Below are 13,156 nucleotides of genomic sequence, written 5' to 3'. Positions count from 1 at the left end.
CTATCCCTCCCTCTCTGGTCTAGTCTCAATTTCTTGAAGCAATAGTTTAAGGAATCATTTTTTTGGACCAGATAATACAAAATTTAGCAGAATCAAGAAGCAGAGGCACAAAATGTAGCTCTTTTTCCTATTTCTCTCCCCCAGACTCCAATCTCCCCTCTCCAGAGATACACACTGATATTAGTTTCTTGTGTATTTATCCTGGGATAATATGTGAGTTTTCGAATGTAAATTCAAATACACGTGTGCGCGCGCACACACACACACAGATAGAATCATACTACGTTACTGCATACACATTGTACCTCGTTTTTATTGCTTAACCATATATCTTGGAGATTTATTCCATATTTGTAGATAGAATAATTTCTCATTCATTTGTTGGCTGCATATTATTTCATTGCTATTAGCTGCACTATAACTTACTTAACAAATTCCCTACTGATAGAAATTTAGGTTGCTGCCTAACTTTTTGCTACTACGAGTGGAATTGCTGGATGTACATTTTTATATTTCATAGATATCTCCAAGTTACTGTTCATAAAGCATATGTGAACTTGTACTCTTACTACAAATGCACTAGTCAAAGCATTATGTTATTATTTTTTGAATGTTTTGCCAATCTGATATTTAGGGAGTGGTATCTCCTTACATAGAGATGTTTGCACATCTCATCATAATGGGAATACGCATCTTTTTACACGGTTAAATGCCAGTCACAATTTCTTTTATTCAAGCTTCCTTTTCTTCTTCATGAAGAATTTAAAAAATATTAATGAAAATTGTCGATTGTTTCCCTTTATGGCCTCTGGAATTTGTCATACTTAGAAAGATGTTTATTGTGCATAAATTATTTTTAAAAGCTACTTCTAAAATTTCAAAAATTACTTTCCTCTAGAACTTTTATGATTTTATAATGTATTTTAATAATATCTCTTTTTGAAATCTACTTTCTTGTGAAGAATGAAGTGGGAATCAAACATAATTTTGTGTTTTTCCCCAATAGGGCTACCCAGTTATACTTATCTCACTAATTGAATAATCCATATTTTCTCAATTTGAATATAAAGCCACCCGTATCATGTATGTATCAGGGTTTAATATGTATTAATTCTGTTCTCTATTTTGTTCTAATATTTTTACAATTTATGTGACAATATAATATTATATATAATTCTTGGAACTTTTATAAAATATCACACTGTCTGATTAGAGTAATATCTACTTCATTACTCTTTATTTTCAGAATATACTGAAAATATGTCTTTGCATATAGATTTAGAACCAGAATGCCTATTTGAAATTTATGGTAACATCAAATTCATAAATTCTCAGCTGAAGTGCATTAAATTTATATACTACGTTGGAATGGATGAACATAATTTTCACACTGTATCTTTATATCTGAGAATACACTATATTTTTCCTTGGTTTCCATTTTTCAGATGTGTATGTCCTGTAGGACTGTTTTCAAGTTTCTTCATGTAGATCTTACAGAGTTCTCATTAAGGGTCTTTCAAAATATTTTAAACTTTTTTTTTCATAATCTGTCATCTGGTTTTAAAACATATTTTTATTATTATTACTAAAATACTCAGCTATGTAATAGGAGGAACTCAGAGTTCTTACATGAAATCCCAACATCTTTGCTCCTTCCCAGTTTTTGCTAATCATGTTGTTTCTACACAGTCACGATTACAACTACCCTCTGAACAGATTTTTAAGAGTACAATACAGTAGTGTGAACCGTAGGCTCAATGTTGCACCACAGAGCTCTAGAACTCACTTGTCTTGCATTACTTCATACCCACTGTTTTAAAGGGATACTTAGTTGTTTGATTCATTTTGATGGTGCTACGTTCAATTATAGTTTTCATCTGCCATTATAATTTTCATGGCCATATTTTCTTGGTGAGTGTTCTTTTCCCCCTAAGTTATTTTTATTCCTTTTTTCTTACGTTGCAAATATTGTATTTGGGGGAGGGCGACTCTTTTTTGATAATACTCAATTTTTAAATGAGGTAATGTTTTTGTAGACTATCTCTTTACACGTGGTTCATGTCGGGGCGTGGCCATTACATTTATCCCAGAAAGCAGGGATTTCCATGGTTGTATGATACTGGGTTGAGTATACAAGTGAATTTTTTTTAGCCTATACTTGTCCCAGGAGAACAGATAACCACCTACAGGGTGGCTCCCAGCTCAGAGCCTGCTTCCATCACCTGTTTCTTTGTGGTGACCTAAAGATTTAGGGATGCTCCCTTCATCAGTTCCTGTACCCCTATTCTTAAAAGGCAGTTATTGTGACCCTCTGGAAATGCCAAGTATTTTTTGCAATTGTGTTCTCCTGTCTCTGCCTGAAATTCAAAACTGCAGGTGTCCTTTCTAGACATATTTCTAAAATCTGAACTTCACTGTCATAGGCAACTTTTTCTCACACATACGAGGCCTGATTATTGTTGTTATTCTCATTTTACAGAAGAAGAAACAGAAGCTCGAAGAAATTAAAATGACTTATCTAAGGTTACTTAATTAGTATGTGGTAGAATTAGAATTTAAAGCTAAGTCTGTGATTCCAGAGGAAGTTCTGTCCCCATACCATGTAACTTCACCATTATGTATGGTACTTCATTACATATGTCTAGGTTTGTTTTCTAATTAATGCTGATGTGAATCTCTCATGCCCGTGAGATAAAAAAATGATTTAGAAGAAAATGCTTTCTACTTCTGGATTTCTAAAAGTACCATACACTCAGTAAATACTTGTTTTGCTTGTGTCACAAGGTTAGACGGGGAAGGGCATGTAATTCATAAAGTCATTTGAACTTGGAAAAACAAGCGTAGCAAGACTAACTTTTACCAAGTCCCTTCTTGATTTTATTTTCAGAACATCCCAATTCTGTCTGGAAGCAGCTTGTATCATATGTTCTTACTTCAGGGTTGTGGCCTTTTCTCTGTTTTCTATCAGTTTATAGTTGGAGATATTTGCTGTTCCTAGGAGATCTTACGTTTAGATTTTCATGGGCCAAGGCATTCAACAGACCTCACTGATTTCTCTTTGAAATTCTAGTTATACCACATTAGAGCCACCCATGCGCTAATGAAGAATAAGAAGGGGTTATCTCATGAGCTGAATGTTTTGCTCCATCAAGAAGCAGGAATTATAGGAGAGAAGAGAAAAGTATTAGAAGAATGTATTCTTTGCTCCAAGACATTAAAATGACATATAGGCTTCTGGATTTCTTTCCAGATTTATATTTGTACCTTCTCATCCTTGACCTTGGGCTTCACAGAAAGACTTACGATGCCAAAGAAGAGCAATTTCCTCTGATTCATTTGGGGTTGTGGTTAAATTTATTGGGAAAATTTATGTTTTACTTACCAGAGAGAAATTTGATTTCCTTGGTCTGGAACTATTCTCAAGGAAACATGAAATCTTTTGGAGGCCAAAATCAAAACCAGTAGCCTGTAAAATTCATGGGAAATTTTTTTTTTTTAAAAAGCACCCTCAAATCCTTTAACACATTAATTATTTCTCCCCATGTTCCTTTCCAAGCCTTGCTCGCATATAGATCTATTTTAAGTGGATACAAGCTGACCAATCTTTTATAGTCATCTTTATTTGCTTTATAGTCTATCGCAAATATTTTCTAAGATAAATCGCTTCTCCGTACTTTGCATTTTTAGTGTTTGCACAAAAATCCACTGAGTTATAGTACCATGATTTCTTAAATCATCTTTCTATGACTAGATTTAAAATTTTTTTCCTCACAATTAATGCTGCAATAAATAGCTTCACACATTTACTTTTTGTCTTTTTTGTTGTTAAAATATTCCTTTAAGATGAATTATTTACAGTGGGGTGTCTGAACCAAGGAACATGGTTTATGTGTGGTTTATGTTGGGGAGGGTCTATAGCATTTGTTCAAGAGAAGGGGGTTTTTCTGGTTCTGTCTGTCTGTCTATCTATCTATCCATCTACCTACCTACCTACCTAATATCTATCTGTCTGTCTGTCTATCTATCTATCTATCTATCTATCTATCTATCTATCTAATCTATCTACCTAATATTTATTACTTTTTCTTCAACACTAGATGTATGCTCCATTAGGTTAAAGACGGTATTCTTTCCATTCATTCTACACTAATTGATACCCTAATACATGCTAGATCCCTTGCTAGGTACTATGAAGAAATTCTTAAGGCACACTTAGAAAATTATACAAACTTGATCGAAATGAACACCTTTGTATTGACTTGAGGCATGTTACTGCCTGTTACTGATTTGACTGTTAACTTCACAAGAGAAATAAAAAATAAAAATCTCATCACCACAAGTATGACTGGTGCTTATTCTCATTATGTTAACCTGGGAACTCCATGACCACAGTTCAAGGGGAGACTGATTCTAGGAACATATTGTGACATATCGTAATAACATCAATATGGGGCAAAGCTCAAGATTATCTGGATGATGCCCTTTTATGTTCTGGTGAAATTTTACCCACCTGAGATGGTCTTAAACTATCTAATTGCTTGTTCCTGGTTTGCTTCTAGGCGTTACAAGAGTAAATATTATTATCTATGAGATAGATCATATTATTATCATCCATATTTCATAGATGAGGAAATTAAGGCTCAAAGAAGTTAAATGAATACATAAAATCACTCAGCTAATAAGCCACTATGTAGAATAGAACTTATGTAATCTAAGAATAAAATTATCAAGTTTTCAATGCATATGAAACGTTTACAGTGTTCATGGGTAGAATAATACAATATTAAATGGCAGAATCCCATGAGAAGAAGATAAGACACCAGATGCACCAGTAGTAGATGGGAGATAAAGGATCCACAGGTCCACATTCAGGTTACTGTTACATAGATTTCTCAATACCTAGTGATTCCTATACAGCTTCAGAACAATTTAGCAAGAGGCTCCTGATTGGTAATAAGGAGGAATTCCACCCACAACATTAATGTTAAGTTTTGGTGTCAAAACTTGCCAACAATGTATACGATTGTCTTGTAAGAGTTTCAGGGTGACATAATTAAGGATATAAGTCACTGTGGCTTCCTGCTACGTGGCAGTACCTCATCATGGACAGGCAGAGTATTGTCACCACATCTCTTTACAGCAGACTAGAGGAAATCTAGCAACCAGATTCAATAAATGACCCAGTCCTGAAATACTCTGATATGCTTTTCTTAAATCAATGTGTCTGTTCATAGCTTACTATAGCAAATGCCACCTGTATAAGAGTTACATGCTGGAGTGCTCATTCTCATCAAATCTCAAACTCTAAAAAGAGAGATACTCTTTTGCTTAGCTCTGTATGAGAAGATAAGCTTAATTAGGCAGCAACTCTGTCTGTTTTATACAGTGCCATACGATAATACTTACCTAGATTCTAGAACAGTGCCTGGCACACAGATTGTCCCTCAATGAAAATTTATTATTAGAGTTGGTGATACCAGGTCTGTATTAGTCAGGATTTAGAGTACAAACAACAGAATTTACTTACTCTAGGCAGTTTAAGAAAATTAAGAAATTCTTGTAGGATATTATGTATCTTACAAAATCTCTGGGAAGGTTAGAAAATAATAACTGGAGACCATATTGGCAGAAAATGTATCCAAATAGCCTTCCTTGGCTGTTCTCATTGAGCCCCTAGTGCTGCTGCCAAAGTCACAGACTCCACAGCATTCAAGGATGGACATGAGGCAAAGACACCAGATGTCCCCTACTGCCTCCTCAGAATGCCGCCTGTCACTTGTGGTGGATTTGCTGTGATGCATTCTTACCTCGCTCTTCTTCAAACCACATTGTCATCCAGGTGCACCTGACCGACGGAGCCTAGGTTAGTTCAAGTTTTACTACTGGGAAGGCAGGAAATGCGAGTGTATGGCCTCTTCTTTGGGGGAGAGGGATTCAAAAGGTGAGAGAATTCCTTCACGCGTGAGCCAATGATCCTGAAAAATGTCCAATATTGGCTCGAGCTTTCATCGCGGAATGCGGATTGTTACAATGGCAGAGGGTTAGGCTAAAATGGGAAGAGATGGAAGAAAATATTAATGTGGGAAAAAGGCCCTGTAAACTCACTGAGTCAGACTTGAGGAGCTACAATTTCTACTCTCATCTACTTTCATGTGGTCTGTAAAGTTCCCTGAAACCGGTTTGGCTTCTCTGTTTTTATATTTGATAGCAGAGGAACCATGGCTACCAAGGGGGAGGTGACCATGGTAGTCATAGCAACACACTGACCTCCTCAAATTATCAGGAATCGAAAAGATTTTGTGGAAGTTATGGAGGTGTGGTGGTACACGTGTTTAGAGATCCTTTGTAAATGAAGTAAAAAGCGAAGGATCTGATGGATGCAAAGTCAGTTCATGTATGCTCTGGCAAGAATGGCATAAAAATCAGTGCTTGGAATTGCCAAGCTGAATGAAGTTAGTTAAAATTAATTGGGATATTTTGATTAAATTTCTTGGTGTTGAATTTGATTCATGTGGTTTTGAACTGATGGAGTTCAGAATGAAATTGAATCTCAAGAGATGTGTTAATAGGTGCAGAACCACACAAGGCTGATGGAAATTGATTGCCAAAATCACTTCAGAAACACATCGGCAGCTTTCCTGCAGCTTATTCTGATAGCCTCGGGGAAAACACACGTTGTTCAACAAATAATAAAATAGGAAAATGCCTGAGTTCGATGTTAACGATGACCAACTTGCTGATTCATGGTGCAATGCTCCTCAGTGTTGGGACTCTTGTTTTCTTGAGGAGAATAAAAGGGAGGTGACCAAGGTATATTTGTAAGCTAGAGACATGGGTCCCATGAAGAGGCTAAATTAGTCTTTGTATATTGCTCATGATCCTGAACAAGAATGAAAATTTAATCACATCAACAGTCATGAAGGTATTAAACAAATCTTGTGTTGAGTATGGCTTTAAATACTTTGATTTCAACCACAAAAATTTCTTGAGTCTTTACCGGACACAGGTACTGTGCTAATGACCAGGCACATAATGATAAACTTAAAAACCTGACAAGTCACTTAACTCTATCCCAGTAACTGGAGTCTTATACTTTCCCCGCTCCCACTTCTTGAATCAACCACTTCTTTAAGCCTCGGGGAATGACAATTGGAAATCAGGAACTGCTCACTGGTACTAAGATATCATTGCTTCTCATCTTCTCAGTGGTCAGAGTTATATCTATTTCTATATCTATCTGTATATATGTATCTAAAAACACGAGTTTATACCGATACACCCAATTCCAGTCTAACATCACAGGATTCATGAGAGTTTTCCTCTTTCCTAATTTATAATTCCTTTCGCCAGCAGTAAGCAACCTGGCTCTCTTTATCTATGATATATTAACTTATTTGCTATATCCCAGAATACACATAAGTCGTTTCAAAATTGCCAACCTTACTCCTGTGAAAAATGAACCTACTAACTAGAGCATAATATTTGTGTATAGTTCTTTTTGTGTTTAGTCTTAGAATACATAGTCAATAGTTATTTTTTTAAAATCATACTTAAGTCAATTCATATTCCTATAAAAAACAAACCTACGAACTAGAGTATAATATTTCTGTACAGTTCTTTTTTTGTTGTTTAGCCTTAAGATACACAGTCAATACTTATTTCCTTGAACTCATGTTATATCTAAATTCAACCCTCTGTCTGCGTTGGCTGGCTGTAAATTCAATCACAGCCATTATTGGGGCTCTGTTTCCTTAACTCCAGGGTTATACAGAGGTCTTGGGAGTCTAAGAAGGGAGAAAACTTCTGGAGAAACCTCCCCAGTGTTTGGACCACACAGTTCACCATGCGGTGCCTATTCTTTCAGGGCCACACTGTCCCTTGAAGTTCACAGCTCTCTCCTTCCATGGTCACCAGGCCGAAGATGCTGGTATCCATGACCTTGCTTCTCCAGATGTACCATGTAGCCATTAGCCTCCAGAAGTGGTTCCATCTGTAGAACTCTCTTCTGTAAGTCCATGTTTTTATCCAGTCTCAAAACGCTCTCTATTCCACCTTATTGTTTTGACTGAGAATAAAAAGTATGGCTTCGCTTTTCTAGGTTCAGAGCATTAGGACTGTGGCTGATTGTTTCACAAATGGATATTTATGTAGTGCCCCTCCCTTTAGCTCCAATTCACAAGACTTCTTTTGGTCGTACCTTTTGCTGCCAAGTCTAGAGCTTCTGCAATGTTCTGTCAATCTAGCGTTCCTTGATTTTAGGGCGTCTCTCTCCAAACACATGCCAGGCTACAGTTCCCTCAGTTCCCTTTCATCCACATTACACCTTCTTCTTTAGAGCTTCCAGAACCTTTTTGAAACCTCTTGCTGTTTGAGGGACCTATTCCCATGTCCTCGTCCTGTGATGAGTCCATTCCTATTTTCTTGGCTATCATGGATTATCTTGTTATATTCCTTTATTGTCATCTTAGTGAGAATTGTCAAATCACTGGGCTCGGTCTGTCATCTAGAGTCTGAATCTCATCATACACATTCATAACAAGAACTCAGAACATTTTCAGGCGATTTCATCTGAAATTGCCTTTTGAGTTGTTTGTAAGTCGAACAAGAAAATTGGCTACTTTACGTAATAATTAGCCATTTGTAAACCAAAATGTCACTATCCAGTGCAATTAATAACCTTATTTGCCAAAGAATCATTGTCGTTTCTTATAATAAAGTCTGATATTAATATTAATGGTGGATAAAGATGAAAAAAACATAGTTTACAGTTAATTTCTCCCATATTTCCCAAAATGTGTAAAACTTGTTGGAAGAAGTGTACAGCTTCCACAAGGTGAATACAGCATAGGCAAAAGTACTCATGTGGCTGTATATGTTCTTGTGTGTTTGCTGCAAAATTATTCTCAACTATTCTGTAGTCTCCTAGTCATAGATATCTCTCCCTAGAAAGTCATCTTTGTTTTTAATATGAAATCCCAGCTTCATATCTTGGCTTGGTATGTAAAATACCCTCTGATTTATTCTTTCCAAAGAAAAGGACTTCTGTGTTCTGCTGGATGCAAATGCAGCATTTATACAACTGTATGGAGTGAACATGGGAGTCTGAGTATTTAGCTCCTTTATAAATAAACATTCCGCTAATCTTTCTTTCTTAAAATCACTTTCCATGGTACTCACTGCAACCAATTCTTAAACCCTCTAAAGGTTCTAAGGAAGGAATAGGGCTGCCCCTTGGTTTTACTCCACTATTTATTGGTCAAGGACTCAGCTTTTTCCGGGCTGCTATAAATGTAATCATTTATCCTTCTCATTTCTAGCTTCGAAATGTTGATGCTATTATCTCATGTTCTCTTTTCTTTGTGTGTTCATGATTTTTTGTTTGGCTTGGTTGTTTTTCATCCTTTCATAAGGATTCTTAGATATGTTTAGGAGCTCTTCAAAAGAAACATACCAGAAAGATATAGCTAGAAATAAGAGCCACCATTAAAAAATATATAGCTAGAAATAACAAAAAAGGCAAAGCAGGATTATCCACTCAGTCCACTTAATCATTTAAATGGAAAAAAATATATATAATTCAAAATATTTTGAAATAACACACACAACAGCAGTTCACTAAGAAATGTTCTCTCTTTTTCTAAGATTTGAATACAATAAAGTGAATTTTTGCTACTGACTTGCTTGCTAATCATAAAAACCAGCCAGGTTATTCCATAAAGAAATAAACACTGAAGGTGAGTATGAATATCAGAATGTTAGATATAAAGACTTAGCAAGTGTCATAGTGTAAAATATTTGAAAATCTGGGTGAAAAAGCTTCTGTCGATTCTGAAGCAGCTGAAAATTACTTGTATAGATTTGCTAAGATTATATCTGATGAAAACCTTAATCCTTAACAAATTTGTAAATGCTGAGGAAATAGCTCTATATTGGTGCTCTTCCTAGAAAAACCTTAGCTAGAGCTGACAAGAGAACCCCAGCAGGTTTTGACACTGAGTCCAGGGTGACTGTTTTTAGATGTGCCAATTCAGTAGCAAACAGTAGTAAAGATGAAGTAGACAGTGATTGGAAAGAGCCAACTTCCAAGACATTTAAACGATGTGTGTGACTTACCTGTCCTTACTGTGCAAACAGGAGAGTGTAGGTGAACAGATCTGATTTACTTAATACACTTCGCATCATTGGCTAGAGTTCATGGCAGGCAACCTGGATTGGAAAAAAATCGAAGAGTTTTATTGTTCCTGGACACTACTCCACACATTCCCCTCTTAAAATTCTTAGGGAAAATAATTTTTTTGGCATTTAATTTTCCCCTATATATTGCATCTGTAATACAACCTCGTTGGTCAAGAAATGTTACATTCCATGTAGGACAAGCACAAATCTCACCCCATTTTGTTTTGTCTTTTAATTGTATGCCTACTGAGATTAACTGATGCCTGGGAAATCCAGACATGCTAAACGACTTGAGTCTCAGGGATGCTATTTCTAAGTTAATGCTTAGCACAGTGTTGATACAAAATGTAAATGCCATCAATACTGGCAACATAAACATAAACTGCAGAATTTATGAGTGGAAGTGTGGATGTTGGCTGAGAAGTGAACGGAAGGGCAAGGTTGGTAATGGGTTCATATTAAAAGTTGCTTAAGAACTAATGTCAATATTTGATGAATACAAAATAATAGAGCAAATGTAGTGTTTAAATGTAAAAGCTAGTCAGTTGGTAAACAAAAAATTAGTGATGTAAGTGTATTGGGAAAAAGGGAAATTGGGGTGGTGTGAATTGATACTTACCTATTGTAAATAGTTTAATTGGAATTGAATGTGCATTATAAAAAGAGTCGAGGGTACTGAAGAACAATAATAAAGTGCAGTAGTCCCTAGCCCCTCACTCCCGGGCTCCTTCCCAGAAGAATCTGCTTTTAATCTTGAGCAACTATATGCATATTTGGTTCTTTTGATGGTGACCTTCTATAATTCTAACTAAAATGAGTTTAAAAATTTTTAAATAGGAAAATTGGAAGAGTTCACTTTTAAGGGAGAAGAGAGATACTAACTCCATTTTACATAAGAACTGTATTATTTTAGAATACACACTTATATTTTTTATTTCATTGGTCCTCGTGGAGGTTTTGTGAGTTTGGCAGGTCATTTCAAGGGTAGGGGACACAAGCACAGAGAAAATGACTAATTTGCCTAACATCTCATAGATATGGAAGTGTAGGTTCCATGGTCAGAACCCAAATCACATGCTTTCTAGTCTTGTCCTGATTTCTGTTATCAGTGTTTTCCCAACACTTGTCTTCAGAACATGCTGGTCTAGGAAGACATTTTTATTAGTCAAGAGCTTCTTTTTAGGCAAATTCCTGGGCATCTTCCTTTGACCTTGAATGCCCTGAGCTGTGTAGCTTTAAAGACAGGTAACTCAGGAGAGAACTCTAGTCTTCTTAAAGCTCTCAGGGCCTACCTCTACTTTTAATCTCCAGGGTCTTGAAAATATCCAGGATGGAGAGATGAAGTTTGACCTTCACTTTTCCAAGTATCACTCTGTCATCTAGGAGACAGTTTTTAAGAGATGACTTTTGCAAAATATGAGTGTCCCTGTGACATTCAGATTTACATTTCTATGCTCCCATATCCTCTGGTATTTGTGCTGTGATGATTGTTCTCAAAAAGACATGTCAGTTTCTGTAGATTTGTTGAGATGGCATTTCAGCTTTCTTCCATATGTTTTTGGAATTGAACTCTGATTGACAATTTGTTCTTTGAAGTGAAGTACACATTCAGAATGCACTGTTTCTTGTCCACTTAAATCCCACACTAAATTCGTTTTACCTTCCTTATTGTCCATTTCAATGAAGTCATATCAGTTTTCTCCAATGAAAGTCCCAGTTTAGACTTTGGATTGAGAAGTTCTGCTTGCATACTCTTCATCAAGAGCTCTCACTTCGTCAATAGTAGGCTGTTTATGTATTAAAATGATCAATTATCCCCAAATATTTGATGCATAGACTTCATTTATTTTTTGAGAAGTGTTGTAGGTATAAATATTTGATGATTTTTTTCATGCATTTTCAGAATGATTATTTATATAAGGTAGCAAAGTAAGGAAGGGAGGCTATGTGGTCAAATGGGTGGGGCACATATCACTGTGTTGATTATTATTTTTATGACATCAAGCAAATTATTTACACACCCAGATCTGTTCCCATATATGTAAACTGGGAATAATGTTTTCTGTTTTACAGTTTTGTTGTGAGGCTTGAAAAATAGGAAGAACCACTTAATGTGAAGTCTAGCATACAAGTTGCACTCGATAAATGGTAGCTATTATTTTTACAAGCCTTTTTCATCTGCGAGGTTATGATAAGGTTAAGTACAGTAGTCTTCTTTATTTATGCGGGATACATTCCAAGCCCCCCAGTGGATGCCTGAAACCATGGATACTACTGAACCCTATATACACTATGTTTTTTCTCTACACATATATATCTATGATAAAGTTTAATTTATAAATTTGGCACAGTAAAAGATCAACAGAAATAACTAATAATAAAATAGAACAATTATACAATATACTATAATAAAATTTATGTGAGTATGGTCTCTCTCTCTTTCTCTCAAAATATCTTATTGTATTGTACTCACCTTTGACTTAAAGGAAGTACTTTATGGCTTCTCTATGGCATATCCAAATTGCCAGCATCAGTACTCTTTGCACTTTGGGGCCATTATTAAGTAAAATAAAGGTTCCTTGAACACAAGAACTGTGATACCATGACAGCTAATTTAATAACCGAGCCGACCAAGGAGTGAGGAGCTTAGATAGCGTGGATACACTGGAGAAAGGGTTGATTCACTTCCCAGGTGGGACAGAGCAAGATGGTGTGAGATTTCATCACACTACTCAGAACAGTGTACAATTTAAAACTTAGGAATTACTTAATTCCAGAATTCTCCGTTTAATATTTTCAGACCACAGTTGTCTGCAAATAACTGAAACTGTGGGAAGTAAAATCGGGAAAAACCAGGAGGACTACTGTACCTAGCAACATTCATGGTAGAAAAGAGACAATCATAATATAATAATGAAAGAATTAATGAATGAACTATTTAATCTCATAGTCAATCTCAGAAGAGAACGTACTGAACTAC

General features: G+C 35.9%; 1 long non-coding RNA gene across 1 annotated transcript; it reads right to left on the bottom strand.

The window, feature by feature from the left end:
- Positions 1 to 3,391: 3,391 nt before the first annotated feature.
- Positions 3,392 to 10,200, bottom strand: LOC102894003. The gene is made up of 3 exons (XR_439252.1): positions 10,114 to 10,200; positions 5,808 to 6,046; positions 3,392 to 3,466 (listed from the first exon to the last, which is right to left on the bottom strand). It is a non-coding gene; the product is annotated as an uncharacterized LOC102894003 (long non-coding RNA).
- Positions 10,201 to 13,156: the final 2,956 nt, after the last annotated feature.

The sequence above is a fragment of the Pteropus alecto genome, unplaced genomic scaffold (genome assembly GCF_000325575.1).
Source record: "Pteropus alecto unplaced genomic scaffold, ASM32557v1 scaffold164, whole genome shotgun sequence".
Classification (NCBI taxonomy): domain Eukaryota; kingdom Metazoa; phylum Chordata; class Mammalia; order Chiroptera; family Pteropodidae; genus Pteropus; species Pteropus alecto.
Note: the sequence above shows the minus strand (reverse complement) of the source record. Positions and strands in the feature narration are given on the sequence as shown.